Here is a 22,097-nt window from a genome sequence, read left to right on the forward strand (position 1 = left end):
ATATTAAATATGTAAGTCATGTAATATATTATATAAAATACACACTATTTACATCTCAGGAAATATACATATGTCGTTACATAATATATTTTATGTAATATATTTTTTCATATTATATCTATTTTATATTATGTGAAATATAATATATTATATATTATACGTAATAAATATATATAACATATAATGGATAATTATATGTAACATTATGCATTATATGTATTATATATAATGTACATTATATATAATGAGACAAAATATATATTAAATTTTTATATTAATATATATTACATATTATATATGTATTATATACGACATCTATAATATATAATACATAATGTATCTATGTTATATATTATATATATTTAATTTATTTTTAGACAGGGTCTTGTTCTGTTGCACAGGCTGGAGTGCAATAGCTAAATCTTGGCTGACTGCAACCTCTCCCTCACGGGTTCAGGTGATTGTCCTGCCTCAGCCTCCCAGGTAACTGCGACTACACCGCACTGGGACTACAGCAGCTGCCACCATGCCTGGCTTATTTTTTGTATTTTTAGTAGAGACAGGGCTTCACTGCATTGGCCACGATGGTCTTGATATCCTTCTTGTGACCCTCTCGCCTTGTCGTCCAAAGTGCTGGGATAACAGGCCTGAGCCAAGACACATGTTTTTTAAATGAAGAAAAATTTCAAAGGTACTCTGCTTGGTACAATAATCAAATATACAAATTCAGGAATAAAACCTAACCATGAAACATATTTATAACTGCAGATGGAAAATACAGAGGACAATTGTTTAAATAACATATTTGGAAAGCATTAACTAGTAATTTGAAGAGTTCGCATTGGACAGGCTACTATGAACATACCTTGAATGCAGCGACACAGGTTCCCCAGAAGAAAAATCTAAATCAGGGAACATGAAACCACAAAGGTTCAATCAGCTCTGACCTTCCAAACACTCAGCACAGACAGTGGCACTTAGGACCAAGGGCAGGAGATCCCTAACCCCATCACCATGGCGATAGGGCATAAACATTCCAGGGTGAAGGTACAATCCACATTGTGAGGTCCAACTGCTGCCAGGCAGACAGCAGTGCTTTTACATGTACAGGAAGGTCATGGAAGGCTCAGTGTTTTGTTTCAAAAACTGAATCCCAAGCCCACATATTACTATGCTGTGCTTCTTGAAATAAGTTATGAGATGGGAAATAGGGCAACCCCAAATATACATATATACATATATATATGTGTGTATGTGTAAATATATATAATTATATATCACGTAATATATATAACATATATAATATGTATAATATACATATCTTACCTTTACATCCTGCAAACTTATATTACATATAATATATTATGAATAATATAATATATAATTATTACATAATAATTATCTATACCATAATACACATAATAATATACAATTATATACTATGTAATATATAACTACTTATATAATTACATAATTATATAAATAATTATGCATAGTATATATTATATAATATATATAACGTATAATATAACATATATAACATGTTATATAATGTATAATATCTAAAATCTAATACATTATCTGATACACAACATCTAATATATAATACATTATATAATATATAACCCATTATGTAATATATGATATATAAGACATTTTATATAATATGTAACATGTTATATGTAACATCTTAAATAATATGTAATATATAATATAATACATATTATATTATATAGGACATATATGTAATATGATATATAATATAGTATGTGTACCAATAATACAACATATATTATGACATATTATATATAATCTATTATGAAATATTATATATAATACTACACATAATCTTTTACAGTACACTGTTATATAATTATACATAACATATAACATACATAATATGTATCATATATGAAATACAACATATATCGTATATGAAACAATATATATCATACATGATATATTATATTTCATATGTGATATATTATATATCATATACCATATATAATATATTAAATATTTATCAAATATATATATTATATTATATATTAAATATATGATGTTATAAATACTATATTACATATAATATATACCATATCTTATATATTATATATCATATATTCTATATAATATATATCATATGTTATATATAATATATATCATATATATTTTATATCATAAATTATGTTTTATATCATATATTATATGTAATATATATCATATCTTATATAATATGTACCGCATGTTATTTAATATATATCTAATATTATATAGTATATATAATGCATGATATATTACATTATATATCATATATTATATTATATATCATATATTACAGAATACATACCATATATTATATAATATGTATCACATATTAAATATATAACATATTATATAACGTATATCATATATATTACATATGGTATATTTTACATATGATAGATAATTTACATATCATGTAATATTTATATATTATATAGTAAATAATATATTTTATTTAGTATATGTTATAGGTAATATATCTCTCATATATTTAGTATATATAATCTCTCATTTATATTAATATTTTGTATATAATAAATAATACATTATATAGAATATTTATCATATACTGAATATACAGAGTATGTATTAAACATCTAAGACATGTAATATATTATATACAATATACATCATTTACATGTCAGGAAATATATATATGTCGTTGAATAATATATTTTATGTAATATATTTTTTTATATTATATCTATTTTATATTATGTGAAATATACTACATTATATATTATATGTAATAAATATATATAACATATAATAGATTCTATATTACATGTAATAAATACATATAACATATAATGAATAATTATATGTAATATGTTATGCATTATATGTAATATTATATATAATATACATTATATATAATGAGACAAAATATATATTAAATATTTATATTAAGATATATTACATATTATACATGTATTATATACGACATCGATAATATATAATATATAATGTATCTATGATATATATTATATATATTTAATTTATTTTTAGACGGAGTCTTTTGTTGCACAGGCTGGAGTACAATGGCTCCATCTTGGCTGACTGCAACCTCTCCCTCACGGGTTCAAGTGATTGTCCTACCTCAGCCTCCCATGTAACTGCGACTACACCGCACTGGGACTACAGCAGCTGCCACCATGCCTGGCTTATTTTTTGTATTTTTAGTAGAGACCGGGCTTCACTGCATTGCCCACGATGGGCTTGATCTCCTTTCCTTGTGATCCTCTTGCCTTGTCCTCCCAAAGTGCTGGGATAACAGGCCTGAGCCAAGACACATGTTTTTTAAATGAAGAAAAATTTCAAAGGTACTCTGCTTGGTACAATAATCAAATATATAAATTCAGGAATAAAACCTAACCATGAAACATATTTATAACTGCAGATGGAAAATACAGAGGACAATTGTTTAAATAACATATTTGGAAAGCATTAACTAGTAATTTGAAGAGTTCGCATTGGACAGGCTACTATGAACATACCTTGAATGCAGCAACACAGGTTCCCCAGAAGAAAAATCTAAATCAGGGAACATGAAACCACAAAGGTTCAATCTGCTCTGACCTTCCAAAAACTCAGCACAGACAGTGGCACTTAGGGCCAAGGGCAGGAGATCCCTAACCCCATCACCATGGCGATAGGGCATAAACATTCCAGGGTGAAGGTACAATCCACATTGTGAGGTCCAACTGCTGCCAGGCAGACAGCAGGGCTTTTACATGTACAGGAAGGTCATGGAAGGCTCAGTGTTTTGTTTCAAAAACTGAATCCCAAGCCCACATATTACTATGCTGTGCTTCTTGAAATAAGTTATGAGATGGGAAATAGGGCACTCCAAATATACATATATAAATACATATATATGTGTGTATGTGAAAATATATATATATAAATATATATATGTGTGACTGTGTATATATATATAATTATATATCATGTAATGTATATAACATATATAATATGTATAATATATAAAACTTCCCTTTACATCCTGCATCCGTATATTACATATAATATATGATGAATAATATAATATATAATTATTACATAATGATTATAACATAATACACATAATATGCAATAATATACTATGTAATATATACTTATATAATTATATAATTATATAAATAATTATGCATAGTATATATTATATAACATATAACGTATAATATAAAATATATAACATGTTATATAATGTATAATATCTAAAATCTAATACATTATATGATACATAACGTCTAATATAGACTACATTATATAATATATAATCCATTATGTAATATATAAGATATATAAGATATTTTATATAATATGTAACGTTATATGTAACATGTTAAATAATATGTAATATATTATGTCATAATATAATATATATTATATTATATAGGACACATATGTAATATGATATATAATATTATAGTATGTGTACCAATAATATAACATATATTATGACATATTATATATAATCTACTATGATATATCATATATAATACTTAACATAATCTTTTACAGTACACTGTTATATAATTATACATAATATATAACATATATATGTATCATATATGAAACATAACATATATGGTATATGAAACAATATATATCATACATGATATATTATATTTCATATATGATATATATCATATACCATATATAATATATTAAATATCAAATATATATATAGTATATATTAAATATATGATGTTATATATCCTATATTACATATAATATATATCATATATTATATATCATATATTCTATATAATATATGGAATATCTTATGTTTAATATATATCATATATATTTTATATCATAAATTATGTGTTTTATATCATATATTATATGTAATATATATCATATCTTATATAATCTGTATCGCATTTTAATATATATCTAATATTATATAGCATATATAACGCAAGATATGTATTATATATCATATATTATATTATATATCCTATATTACAGAATACCTACCATATTTTATATAAGATGTATCACATATTAAATATATATCAGATACCATATAACGTATATCATATCTTATATATTACATCTGGTATATTTTACATATGATATATAATTTACATATCATGTAATATTTATATATTATATACTAAATAATATATTTTAATTAGTATATGTTATAGGTAATATATCTCTCATATATTTGGTATATACAATATCTAATATATATTAACATTTTATATATTATAAACAACATATATAATATCTATCATATATTCAACATACATAGTATATATTAGATATATAAGACATGTAATATATTATATACAATATACACTATCTACATGTCAGGAAATATATATATGTCGTTACATAATATATTTTATGTAATAGATTTTTTCATATTATATCTACTATATATTATGTGAAATATAATATATTATATCTTATATGTAATAAATATATATAACATATAATGTGTAATTATATGTAATATATTATGCAGTATATGTAACATTATACATAATATACATTATATATGAGACAAAATATATATTATTTATATTAAGATATATTACATACTATATATGTATTATATACGACATCTATAATATATAATGTATCTGTAATATATATTATATATATTTAATTTATTTTTAGACAGAGTCTTGTTGTGTTGCACAGGCTGGAGTGCAATGGCTCCATCTTGGCTGACTGCAACCTCTCCCTCACGGGTTCAAGTGATTGTCCTGCCTCAGCCTCCCAGGTAACTGCGACTACACCGCACTGGGACTACAGCAGCTGCCACCATGCCTGGCTTATTTTTTGTATTTTTAGTAGAGACCGGGATTCACTGCATTGGCCACGATGGGCTTGATCTCCTTTCCTTGTGATCCTCTTGCCTTGTCCTCCCAAAGTGCTGGGATAACAGGCCTGAGCCAAGACACATATTTTTTAAATGAAGAAAAATTTCAAAGGTACTCTGCTTGGTACAATAGTCAAATATATAAATTCAGGAATAAAACCTAACCATGAAACATATTTATAACTGCAGATGGAAAATACAGAGGACAATTGTTTAAATAACATATTTGGGAAGCATTAACTAGTAATTTGAAGAGTTCCCATTGGACAGGCTAGTATGAACATACCTTGAATGCAGCAACACAGGTTCCCCAGAAGAAAAATCTAAATCAGGGAACATGAAACCACAAAGGTTCAATCAGCTCTGACCTTCCAAAAACTCAGCACAGACAGTGGCACTTAGGACCAAGGGCAGGAGATCCCTAACCCCATCACCATGGCGATAGGGCATAAACATTCCAGGGTGAAGGTACAATCCACATTGTGAGGTCCAACTGCTGCCAGGCAGACAGCAGTGCTTTTACATGTACAGGAAGGTCATGGAAGGCTCAGTGTTTTGTTTCAAAAACTGAATCCCAAGCCCACATATTACTATGCTGTGCTTCTTGAAATAAGTTATGAGATGGGAAATAGGGCAACCCCAAATATACATATATACATATATATATGTGTGTATGTGTAAATATATATAATTATGTATCACGTAATATATATAACATATATAATATGTATAATATATATATCTTCCCTTTACATCCTGCAAACTTATATAACATATAATATATGATGAATAATATAATATATAATTATTACATAATAATTATCTATACCATAATACACATAATAATATACAATTATATACTATGTAATATATAACTACTTATATAATTACATAATTATATAAATAATTATGCATAGTATATATTATATAATATATATAACGTATAATATAACATATATAACATGTTATATAATGTATAATATCTAAAATCTAATACATTATCTGATACACAACATCTAATATATAATACATTATATAATATATAACCCATTATGTAATATATGATATATAAGACATTTTATATAATATGTAACATGTTATATGTAACATCTTAAATAATGTGTAATATATGATAATATAATATATATTATATTATATAGGACATATATGTAATATGATATATAATATAGTATGTGTACCAATAATATAACATATATTATGACATATTATATATAATCTATTATGAAATATTATATATAATAGTTCACATAATCTTTTACACTACACTGTTATATAATTATACATAACATATAACATACATAATATGTATCATATATGAAATATAACATATATCGTATATGAAACAATATATATCATACATGATATATTATATTTCATATGTGATATATTATATATCATATGCCATATATAATATATTAAATATTTATCAAATATTAGATATATTATATTATATATTAAATATATGATATGTTATAAATACTATATTACATATAATATATACCATATCTTATATATTATATACCATATATTCTATATAATATATATCATATGTTACATATAATATATATCATATATATTTTATATCATAAATTATGTTTTATATCATATATTATATGTAATATATATCATATCTTATATAATATGTACCGCATGTTATTTAATATATATCTAATATTATATAGAATATATAACGCATGATATATTACATTATATATCATATATTATATTATATATCATATATTACAGAATACATACCATATATTATATAATATGTATCACATATTAAATATGTAACATATTATATAATGTATATCATATATATTACATATGGTATATTTTACATATGATAGATAATTTACATATCATGTAATATTTATATATTATATAGTAAATAATATATTTTATTTAGTATATGTTATAGGTAATATATCTCTCATATATTTAGTATATATAATATCTCATTTATATTAATATTTTGTATATAATAAATAATACATTATATAGAATATTTATCACATACTCAATATACATAGTATATATTAAACATCTAAGACATGTAATATATTATATACACTATACATCATTTACATGTCAGGAAATATATATATGTCGTTGCATAATATATTTTATGTAATATATTTTTTTATATTATATCTATTTTATATTATGTGAAATATACTACATTATATATTATATGTAACAAATATATATAACATATAATAGATTCTATATTACATGTAATAAATACATATAACATATAATGTATAATTATGTGTAATATGTTATGCATTATATGTAATATTATATATAATATACATTATATGTAATATTATTTATAATATACATTATATATAATGAGACAAAATATATATTAAATATTTATATTAAGATATATTACATATTATATATGTATTAAATACGACATCTATAATATATAATATATAATGTATCTATGATATATATAATATATATTTAATTTATTTTTAGACGGAGTCTTCTGTTGCACAGGCTGGAGTACAATGGCCCCATCTTGGCTGACTGCAACCTCTCCCTCACGGGTTCAAGTGATTGTCCTACCTCAGCCTCCCAGGTAACTGCGACTACACCGCACTGGGACTACAGCAGCTGCCACCATGCCTGGCTTATTTTTTGTATTTTTAGTAGAGACCGGGCTTCACTGCATTGCCCACGATGGGCTTGATCTCCTTTCCTTGTGATCCTCTTGCCTTGTCCTCCCAAAGTGCTGGGATAACAGGCCTGAGCCAAGACACATGTTTTTTAAATGAAGAAAAATTTCAAAGGTACTCTGCTTGGTACAATAATCAAATATATAAATTCAGGAATAAAACCTAACCATGAAACATATTTATAACTGCAGATGGAAAATACAGAGGACAATTGTTTAAATAACATATTTGGAAAGCATTAACTAGTAATTTGAAGAGTTCACATTGGACAGGCTACTATGAACATACCTTGAATGCAGCAACACAGGTTCCCCAGAAGAAAAATCTAAATCAGGGAACATGAAACCACAAAGGTTCAATCTGCTCTGACCTTCCAAAAACTCAGCACAGACAGTGGCACTTAGGACCAAGGGCAGGAGATCCCTAACCCCATCACCATGGCGATAGGGCATAAACATTCCAGGGTGAAGGTACAATCCACATTGTGAGGTCCAACTGCTGCCAGGCAGACAGCAGGGCTTTTACATGTACAGGAAGGTCATGGAAGGCTCAGTGTTTTGTTTCAAAAACTGAATCCCAAGCCCACATATTACTATGCTGTGCTTCTTGAAATAAGTTATGAGATGGGAAATAGGGCACTCCAAATATACATATATAAATACATATATATGTGTGTATGTGAAAATATATATATATAAATATATATATGTGTGACTGTGTATATATATATAATTATATACCATGTAATATATATAACATATATAATATGTATAATATATAAAACTTCCCTTTACATCCTGCATCCGTATATTACATATAATATATGCTGAATAATATAATATATAATTATTACATAATGATTATAACATAATACACATAATATGCAATAACATACTATGTAATATATACTTATATAATTATATAATTATATAAATAATTATGCATAGTATATATTATATAACATATAACGTATAATATAAAATATATAACATGTTATATAATGTATAATATCTAAAATCTAATACATTATATGATACATAACGTCTAATAGAGACTACATTATATAATATATAATCCATTATGTAATATATAAGATATATAAGATATTTTATATAATATGTAACGTTATATGTAACATGTTAAATAATATGTCATATATTATGTCATAATATAATATATATTATATTATATAGGACACATATGTAATATGATATATAATATTATAGTATGTGTACCAATAATATAACATATATTATGACATATTATATATAATCTACTATGATATATCATATATAATACTTAACATAATCTTTTACTGTACACTGTTATATAATTATACATAATATATAACATATATATGTATCATATATGAAACATAACATATATGGTATATGAAACAATATATATCATACATGATATATTATATTTCATATATGATATATATCATATACCATATATAATATATTAAATATCAAATATTATATATATAGTATATATTAAATATATGATGTTATATATCCTATATTACATATAATATATATCATATATTATATATCATATATTCTATATAATATATGGAATATCTTATGTTTAATATATATCATATATATTTTATATCATAAATTATGTGTTTTATATCATATATTAAATATAATATATATCATATCTTATATAATCTGTATCGCATTTTAATATATATCTAATATTACATAGCATATATAACGCAAGATATATATTATATATCATATATTATATTATATAATCTATATTACAGAATACCTACCATATTTTATATAAGATGTATCACATATTAAATATATATCAGATACTATATAACGTATATCATATCTTATATATTACATATGGTATATTTTACATATGATATATAATTTACATATCATGTAATATTTATATATTATATACTAAATAATATATTTTAATTAGTATATGTTATAGGTAATATATCTCTCATATATTTGGTATATACAATATCTAATATATATTAACATTTTATATATTATAAACAACATATATAATATCTATCAAATATTCAACATACATAGTATATATTAGATATGTAAGACATGTAATATATTATATGCAATATACACTATCTACATGTCAGGAAATATATATATGTCGTTACATAATATATTTTATGTAATAGATTTTTTCATATTATATCTATTATATATTATGTGAAATATAATATATTATATATTATATGTAATAAATATATATAACATATAATGTGTAATTATATGTAATATATTATGCAGTATATGTAACATTATATATAATATACATTATATATGAGACAAAATATATATTAAATATTTATATTAAGATATATTACATACTATATATGTATTATATACGACATCTATAATATATAATGTATCTGTAAAATATATTATATATATTTAATTTATTTTTAGACAGAGTCTTGTTGTGTTGCACAGGCTGGAGTGCAATGGCTCCATCTTGGCTGACTGCAACCTCTCCCTCACGGGTTCAAGTGATTGTCCTGCCTCAGCCTCCCAGGTAACTGCGACTACACCGCACTGGGACTACAGCAGCTGCCACCATGCCTGGCTTATTTTTTGTATTTTTAGTAGAGACAGGGCTTCACTGCATTGGCCACGATGGGCTTGATCTCCTTTCCTTGTGATCCTCTTGCCTTGTCCTCCCAAAGTGCTGGGATAACAGGCCTGAGCCAAGACACATATTTTTTAAATGAAGAAAAATTTCAAAGGTACTCTGCTTGGTACAATAGTCAAATATATAAATTCAGGAATAAAACCTAACCATGAAACATATTTATAACTGCAGATGGAAAATACAGAGGACAATTGTTTAAATAACATATTTGGGAAGCATTAACTAGTAATTTGAAGAGTTCCCATTGGACAGGCTAGTATGAACATACCTTGAATGCAGCAACACAGGTTCCCCAGAAGAAAAATCTAAATCAGGGAACATGAAACCACAAAGGTTCAATCAGCTCTGACCTTCCAAAAACTCAGCACAGACAGTGGCACTTAGGACCAAGGGCAGGAGATCCCTAACCCCATCACCATGGCGATAGGGCATAAACATTCCAGGGTGAAGGTACAATCCACATTGTGAGGTCCAACTGCTGCCAGGCAGACAGCAGTGCTTTTACATGTACAGGAAGGTCATGGAAGGCTCAGTGTTTTGTTTCAAAAACTGAATCCCAAGCCCACATATTACTATGCTGTGCTTCTTGAAATAAGTTATGAGATGGGAAATAGGGCAACCCCAAATATACATATATACATATATATATGTGTGTATGTGTAAATATATATAATTATGTATCACGTAATATATATAACATATATAATATGTATAATATATATATCTTCCCTTTACATCCTGCAAACTTATATTACATATAATATATTATGAATAATATAATATATAATTATTACATAATAATTATCTATACCATAATACACATAATAATATACAATTATATACTATGTAATATATAACTACTTACATAATTACATAATTATATAAATAATTATGCATAGTATATATTATATAATATATATAACGTATAATATAACATATATAACATGTTATATAATGTATAATATCTAAAATCTAATACATTATCTGATACACAACATCTAATATATAATACATTATATAATATATAACCCATTATGTAATATATGATATATAAGACATTTTATATAATATGTAACATGTTATATGTAACATCTTAAATAATGTGTAATATATGATAATATAATATATATTATATTATATAGGACATATATGTAATATGATATATAATATAGTATGTGTACCAATAATATAACATATATTATGACATATTATATATAATCTATTATGATATATTATATATAATACTTCACATAATCTTTTACAGTACACAGTTATATAATTATACATAACATATAACATACATAATATGTATCATATATGAAATATAACATATATCGTATATGAAACAATATATATCATACATGATATATTATATTTCATATGTGATATATTATATATCATATGCCATATATAATATATTAAATATTTATCAAATATTAGATATATTATATTATATATTAAATATATGATATGTTATAAATACTATATTACATATAATATATACCATATCTTATATATTATATATCATATATTCTATATAATATATATCATATGTTACATATAATATATATCATATATATTTTATATCATAAATTATGTTTTATAACATATATTATATGTAATATATATCATATCTTATATAATATGTACCGCATGTTATTTAATATATATCTAATATTATATAGAATATATAACGCATGATATATTACATTATATATCATATATTATATTATATATCATATATTACAGAATACATACCATATATTATATAATATGTATCACATATTAAATATGTAACATATTATATAATGTATATCATATATATTACATATGGTATATTTTACATATGATAGATAATTTACATTTCATGTAATATTTATATATTATACAGTAAATAATATATTTTATTTAGTATATGTTATAGGCAATATATCTCTCATATATTTAGTATATATAATATCTCATTTATATTAATATTTTGTATATAATAAATAATACATTATATAGAATATTTATCATATACTCAATATACATAGTATATATTAAACATCTAAGACATGTAATATATTATATACAATATACATCATTTACATGTCAGGAAATATATATATGTCGTTGCATAATATATTTTATGTAATATATTTTTTTATATTATATCTATTTTATATTATGTGAAATATACTACATTATATATTATATGTAACAAATATATATAACATATAATAGATTCTATATTACATGTAATAAATACATATAACATATAATGTATAATTATGTGTAATATGTTATGCATTATATGTAATATTATATATAATATACATTATATGTAATATTATATATAATATACATTATATATAATGAGACAAAATATATATTAAATATTTATATTAAGATATATTACATATTATATATGTATTATATACGACATCTATAATATATAATATATAATGTATCTATGATATATATTATATATATTTAATTTATTTTTAGACGGAGTCTTCTGTTGCACAGGCTGGAGTACAATGGCTCCATCTTGGCTGACTGCAACCTCTCCCTCACGGGTTCAAGTGATTGTCCTACCTCAGCCTCCCAGGTAACTGCGACTACACCGCACTGGGACTACAGCAGCTGCCACCATGCCTGGCTTATTTTTTGTATTTTTAGTAGAGACCGGGCTTCACTGCATTGCCCACGATGGGCTTGATCTCCTTTCCTTGTGATCCTCTTGCCTTGTCCTCCCAAAGTGCTGGGATAACAGGCCTGAGCCAAGACACATGTTTTTTAAATGAAGAAAAATTTCAAAGGTACTCTGCTTGGTACAATAATCAAATATATAAATTCAGGAATAAAACCTAACCATGAAACATATTTATAACTGCAGATGGAAAATACAGAGGACAATTGTTTAAATAACATATTTGGAAAGCATTAACTAGTAATTTGAAGAGTTCGCATTGGACAGGCTACTATGAACATACCTTGAATGCAGCAACACAGGTTCCCCAGAAGAAAAATCTAAATCAGGGAACATGAAACCACAAAGGTTCAATCTGCTCTGACCTTCCAAAAACTCAGCACAGACAGTGGCACTTAGGACCAAGGGCAGGAGATCCCTAACCCCATCACCATGGCGATAGGGCATAAACATTCCAGGGTGAAGGTACAATCCACATTGTGAGGTCCAACTGCTGCCAGGCAGACAGCAGTGCTTTTACATGTACAGGAAGGTCATGGAAGGCTCAGTGTTTTGTTTCAAAAACTGAATCCCAAGCCCACATATTACTATGCTGTGCTTCTTGAAATAAGTTATGAGATGGGAAATAGGGCAACCCCAAATATACATATATACATATATATATGTGTGTATGTGTAAATATATATAATTATGTATCACGTAATATATATAACATATATAATATGTATAATATATATATCTTCCCTTTACGTCCTGCAAACTTATATTACATATAATATATTATGAATAATATAATATATAATTATTACATAATAATTATCTATACCATAATACACATAATAATATACAATTATATACTATGTAATATATAACTACTTATATAATTACATAATTATATAAATAATTATGCATAGTATATATTATATAATATATATAACGTATAATATAACATATATAACATGTTATATAATGTATAATATCTAAAATCTAATACATTATCTGATACACAACATCTAATATATAATACATTATATAATATATAACCCATTATGTAATATATGATATATAAGACATTTTATATAATATGTAACATGTTATATGTAACATCTTAAATAATATGTAATATATGATAATATAATGTATATTATATTATATAGGACATATATGTAATATGATATATAATATAGTATGTGTACCAATAATATAACATATATTATGACATATTATATATAATCTATTATGAAATATTATATATAATACTTCACATAATCTTTTACAGTACACTGTTATATAATTATACATAACATATAACATACATAATATGTATCATATATGAAATATAACATATATCGTATATGAAACAATATATATCATACATGATATATTATATTTCATATGTGATATATTATATATCATATGCCATATATAATATATTAAATATTTATCAAATATTAGATATATTATATTATATATTAAATATATGATATGTTATAAATACTATATTACATATAATATATACCATATCTTATATATTATATATCATAAATGCTATATAATATATATCATATGTTACATATAATATATATCATATATATTTTATATCATAAATTATGTTTTATATCATATATTATATGTAATATATATCATATCTTATATAATATGTACCGCATGTTATTTAATATATATCTAATATTATATAGAATATATAACGCATGATATATTACATTATATATCATATATTATATTATATATCATATATTACAGAATACATACCATATATTATATAATATGTATCACATATTAAATATGTAACATATTATATAATGTATATCATATATATTACATATGGTATATTTTACATATGATAGATAATTTACATTTCATGTAATATTTATATATTATACAGTAAATAATATATTTTATTTAGTATATGTTATAGGCAATATATCTCTCATATATTTAGTATATATAATATCTCATTTATATTAATATTTTGTATATAATAAATAATACATTATATAGAATATTTATCATATACTCAATATACATAGTATATATTAAACATCTAAGACATGTAATATATTATATACAATATACATCATTTACATGTCAGGAAATATATATATGTCGTTGCATAATATATTTTATGTAATATATTTTTTTAAATTATATCTATTTTATATTATGTGAAATATACTACATTATATATTATATGTAACAAATATATATAACATATAATAGATTCTATATTACATGTAATAAATACATATAACATATAATGTATAATTATGTGTAATATGTTATGCATTATATGTAATATTATATATAATATACATTATATGTAATATTATATATAATATACATTATATATAATGAGACAAAATATATATTAAATATTTATATTAAGATATATTACATATTATATATGTATTATATACGACATCTATAATATATAATATATAATGTATCTATGATATATATTATATATATTTAATTTATTTTTAGACGGAGTCTTCTGTTGCACAGGCTGGAGTACAATGGCTCCATCTTGGCTGACTGCAACCTCTCCCTCACGGGTTCAAGTGATTGTCCTACCTCAGCCTCCCAGGTAACTGCGACTACACCGCACTGGGACTACAGCAGCTGCCACCATGCCTGGCTTATTTTTTGTATTTTTAGTAGAGACCGGGCTTCACTGCATTGCCCACGATGGGCTTGATCTCCTTTCCTTGTGATCCTCTTGCCTTGTCCTCCCAAAGTGCTGGGATAACAGGCCTGAGCCAAGACACATGTTTTTTAAATGAAGAAAAATTTCAAAGGTACTCTGCTTGGTACAATAATCAAATATATAAATTCAGGAATAAAACCTAACCATGAAACATATTTATAACTGCAGATGGAAAATACAGAGGACAATTGTTTAAATAACATATTTGGGAAGCATTAACTAGTAATTTGAAGAGTTCCCATTGGACAGGCTAGTATGAACATACCTTGAATGCAGCAACACAGGTTCCCCAGAAGAAAAATCTAAATCAGGGAACATGAAACCACAAAGGTTCAATCAGCTCTGACCTTCCAAAAACTCAGCACAGACAGTGGCACTTAGGACCAAGGGCAGGAGATCCCTAACCCCATCACCATGGCGATAGGGCATAAACATTCCAGGGTGAAGGTACAATCCACATTGTGAGGTCCAACTGCTGCCAGGCAGACAGCAGTGCTTTTACATGTACAGGAAGGTCATGGAAGGCTCAGTGTTTTGTTTCAAAAACTGAATCCCAAGCCCACATATTACTATGCTGTGCTTCTTGAAATAAGTTATGAGATGGGAAATAGGGCAACCCCAAATATACATATATACATATATATATGTGTGTATGTGTAAATATATATAATTATGTATCACGTAATATATATAACATATATAATATGTATAATATATATATCTTCCCTTTACATCCTGCAAACTTATATTACATATAATATATTACGAATAATATAATATATAATTATTACATAATAATTATCTATACCATAATACACATAATAATATACAATTATATACTATGTAATATATAACTACTTATATAATTACATAATTATATAAATAATTATGCATAGTATATATTATATAATATATATAACGTATAATATAACATATATAACATGTTATATAATGTATAATATCTAAAATCTAATACATTATCTGATACACAACATCTAATATATAATACATTATATAATATATAACCCATTATGTAATATATGATATATAAGACATTTTATATAATATGTAACATGTTATATGTAACATCTTAAATAATGTGTAATATATGATAATATAATATATATTATATTATATAGGACATATATGTAATATGATATATAATATAGTATGTGTACCAATAATATAACATATATTATGACATATTATATATAATCTATTATGAAATATTATATATAATACTTCACATAATCTTTTACAGTACACTGTTATATAATTATACATAACATATAACATACATAATATGTATCATATATGAAATATAACATATATCGTATATGAAACAATATATATCATACATGATATATTATATTTCATATGTGATATATTATATATCATATGCCATATATAATATATTAAATATTTATCAAATATTAGATATATTATATTATATATTAAATATATGATATGTTATAAATACTATATTACATATAATATATACCATATCTTATATATTATATATCATATATTCTATATAATATATATCATATGTTACATATAATATATATCATATATATTTTATATCATAAATTATGTTTTATATCATATATTATATGTAATATATATCATATCTTATATAATATGTACCGCATGTTATTTAATATATATCTAATATTATATAGAATATATAACGCATGATATATTACATTATATATCATATATTATATTATATATCATATATTACAGAATACATACCATATATTATATAATATGTATCACATATTAAATATGTAACATATTATATAATGTATATCATATATATTACATATGGTATATTTTACATATGATAGATAATTTACATATCATGTAATATTTATATATTATATAGTAAATAATATATTTTATTTAGTATATGTTATAGGTAATATATCTCTCATATATTTAGTATATATAATATCTCATTTATATTAATATTTTGTATATAATAAATAATACATTATATAGAATATTTATCATATACTCAATATACATAGTATATATTAAACATCTAAGACATGTAATATATTATATACAATATACATCATTTACATGTCAGGAAATATATATATGTCGTTGCATAATATATTTTATGTAATATATTTTTTTATATTATATCTATTTTATATTATGTGAAATATACTACATTATATATTATATGTAACAAATATATATAACATATAATAGATTCTATATTACATGTAATAAATACATATAACATATAATGTATAATTATGTGTAATATGTTATGCATTATATGTAATATTATATATAATATACATTATATGTAATATTATATATAATATACATTATATGTAATATTATATATAATATACTTTATATATAATGAGACAAAATATATATTAAATATTTATATTAAGATATATTACATATTATATATGTATTATATACGACATCTATAATATATAATATATAATGTATCTATGATATATATTATATATATTTAATTTATTTTTAGATGGAGTCTTCTGTTGCACAGGCTGGAGTACAATGGCTCCATCTTGGCTGACTGCAACCTCTCCCTCACGGGTTCAAGTGATTGTCCTACCTCAGCCTCCCAGGTAACTGCGACTACACCGCACTGGGACTACAGCAGCTGCCACCATGCCTGGCTTATTTTTTGTATTTTTAGTAGAGACCGGGCTTCACTGCATTGCCCACGATGGGCTTGATCTCCTTTCCTTGTGATCCTCTTGCCTTGTCCTCCCAAAGTGCTGGGATAACAGGCCTGAGCCAAGACACATGTTTTTTAAATGAAGAAAAATTTCAAAGGTACTCTGCTTGGTACAATAATCAAATATAGAAATTCAGGAATAAAACCTAACCATGAAACATATTTATAACTGCAGATGGAAAATACAGAGGACAATTGTTTAAATAACATATTTGGAAAGCATTAACTAGTAATTTGAAGAGTTTGCATTGGACAGGCTACTATGAACATACCTTGAATGCAGCAACACAGGTTCCCCAGAAGAAAAATCTAAATCAGGGAACATGAAACCACAAAGGTTCAATCTGCTCTGACCTTCCAAAAACTCAGCACAGACAGTGGCACTTAGGACCAAGGGCAGGAGATCCCTAACCCCATCACCATGGCGATAGGGCATAAACATTCCAGGGTGAAGGTACAATCCACATTGTGAGGTCCAACTGCTGACAGGCAGACAGCAGGGCTTTTACATGTACAGGAAGGTCATGGAAGGCTCAGTGATTTGTTTCAAAAACTGAATCCCAAGCCCACATATTACTATGCTGTGCTTCTTGAAATAAGTTATGAGATGGGAAATAGGGCACTCCAAATATACATATATAAATACATATATATGTGTGTATGTGAAAATATATATATATAAATATATATATGTGTGACTGTGTATATATATATAATTATATATCATGTAATATATATAACATATATAATATGTATAATATATAAAACTTCCCTTTACATCCTGCATCCGTATATTACATATATGATGAATAATATAATATATAATTATTACATAATGATTATAACATAATACACATAATATGCAATAATATACTATGTAATATATACTTATATAATTATATGATTATATAAATAATTATGCATAGTATATATTATATAACATATAACGTATAATATAAAATATATAACATGTTATATAATGTATAATATCTAAAATCTAATACATTATATGATACATAACGTCTAATATAGACTACATTATATAATATATAATCCATTATGTAATATATAAGATATATAAGATATTTTATATAATATGTAACGTTATATGTAACATGTTAAATAATATGTAATATATTATGTCATAATATAATATATATTATATTATATAGGACACATATGTAATATGATATATAATATTATAGTATGTGTACCAATAATATAACATATATTATGACATATTATATATAATCTACTATGATATATCATATATAATACTTAACATAATCTTTTACAGTACACTGTTATATAATTATACATAATATATAACATATATATGTATCATATATGAAACATAACATATATGGTATATGAAACAATATATATCATACATGATATATTATATTTCATATATGATATATATCATATACCATATATAATATATTAAATATCAAATATATATAGTATATATTAAATATATTATGTTATATATCCTATATTACATATAATATATATCATATATTATATATCATATATTCTATATAATATATGGAATATCTTATGTTTAATATATATCATATATATTTTATATCATAAATTATGTGTTTTATATCATATATTATATGTAATATATATCATATCTTATATAATCTGTATCGCATTTTAATATATATCTAATATTATATAGCATATATAACGCAAGATATATATTATATATCATATATTATATTATATATCCTATATTACAGAATACCTACCATATTTTATATAAGATGTATCACATATTAAATATATATCAGATACTATATAACGTATATCATATCTTATATATTACATATGGTATATTTTACATATGATATATAATTTACATATCGTGTAATATTCATATATTATATACTAAATAATATATTTTAATTAGTATATGTTATAGGTAATATATCTCTCATATATTTGGTATATACAATATCTAATATATATTAACATTTTATATATTATAAACAACATATATAATATCTATCATATATTCAACATACATAGTATATATTAGATATATAAGACATGTAATATATTATATACAATATACACTATCTACATGTCAGGAAATATATATATGTCGTTACATAATATATTTTATGTAATAGATTTTTTCATATTATATCTATTATATATTATGTGAAATGTAATATACTATATGTTATATGTAATAAATATATATAACATATAATGTGTAATTATATGTAATATATTATGCAGTATATTTAACATTATATATAATATACATTATATATGAGACAAAATATATATTATTTATATTAAGATATATTACATACTATATATGTATTATATACGACATCTATAATATATAATGTATCTGTAATATATATTATATATATTTAATTTATTTTTAGACAGAGTCTTGTTGTGTTGCACAGGCTGGAGTGCAATGGCTCCATCTTGGCTGACTGCAACCTCTCCCTCACGGGTTCAAGTGATTGTCCTGCCTCAGCCTCCCAGGTAACTGCGACTACACCGCACTGGGACTACAGCAGCTGCCACCATGCCTGGCTTATTTTTTGTATTTTTAGTAGAGACAGGGCTTCACTGCATTGGCCACGATGGGCTTGATCTCCTTTCCTTGTGATCCTCTTGCCTTGTCCTCCCAAAGTGCTGGGATAACAGGCCTGAGC

This window comes from Gorilla gorilla, chromosome 16 (assembly GCF_029281585.2).
Source record: "Gorilla gorilla gorilla isolate KB3781 chromosome 16, NHGRI_mGorGor1-v2.1_pri, whole genome shotgun sequence".
Taxonomy (NCBI): domain Eukaryota; kingdom Metazoa; phylum Chordata; class Mammalia; order Primates; family Hominidae; genus Gorilla; species Gorilla gorilla.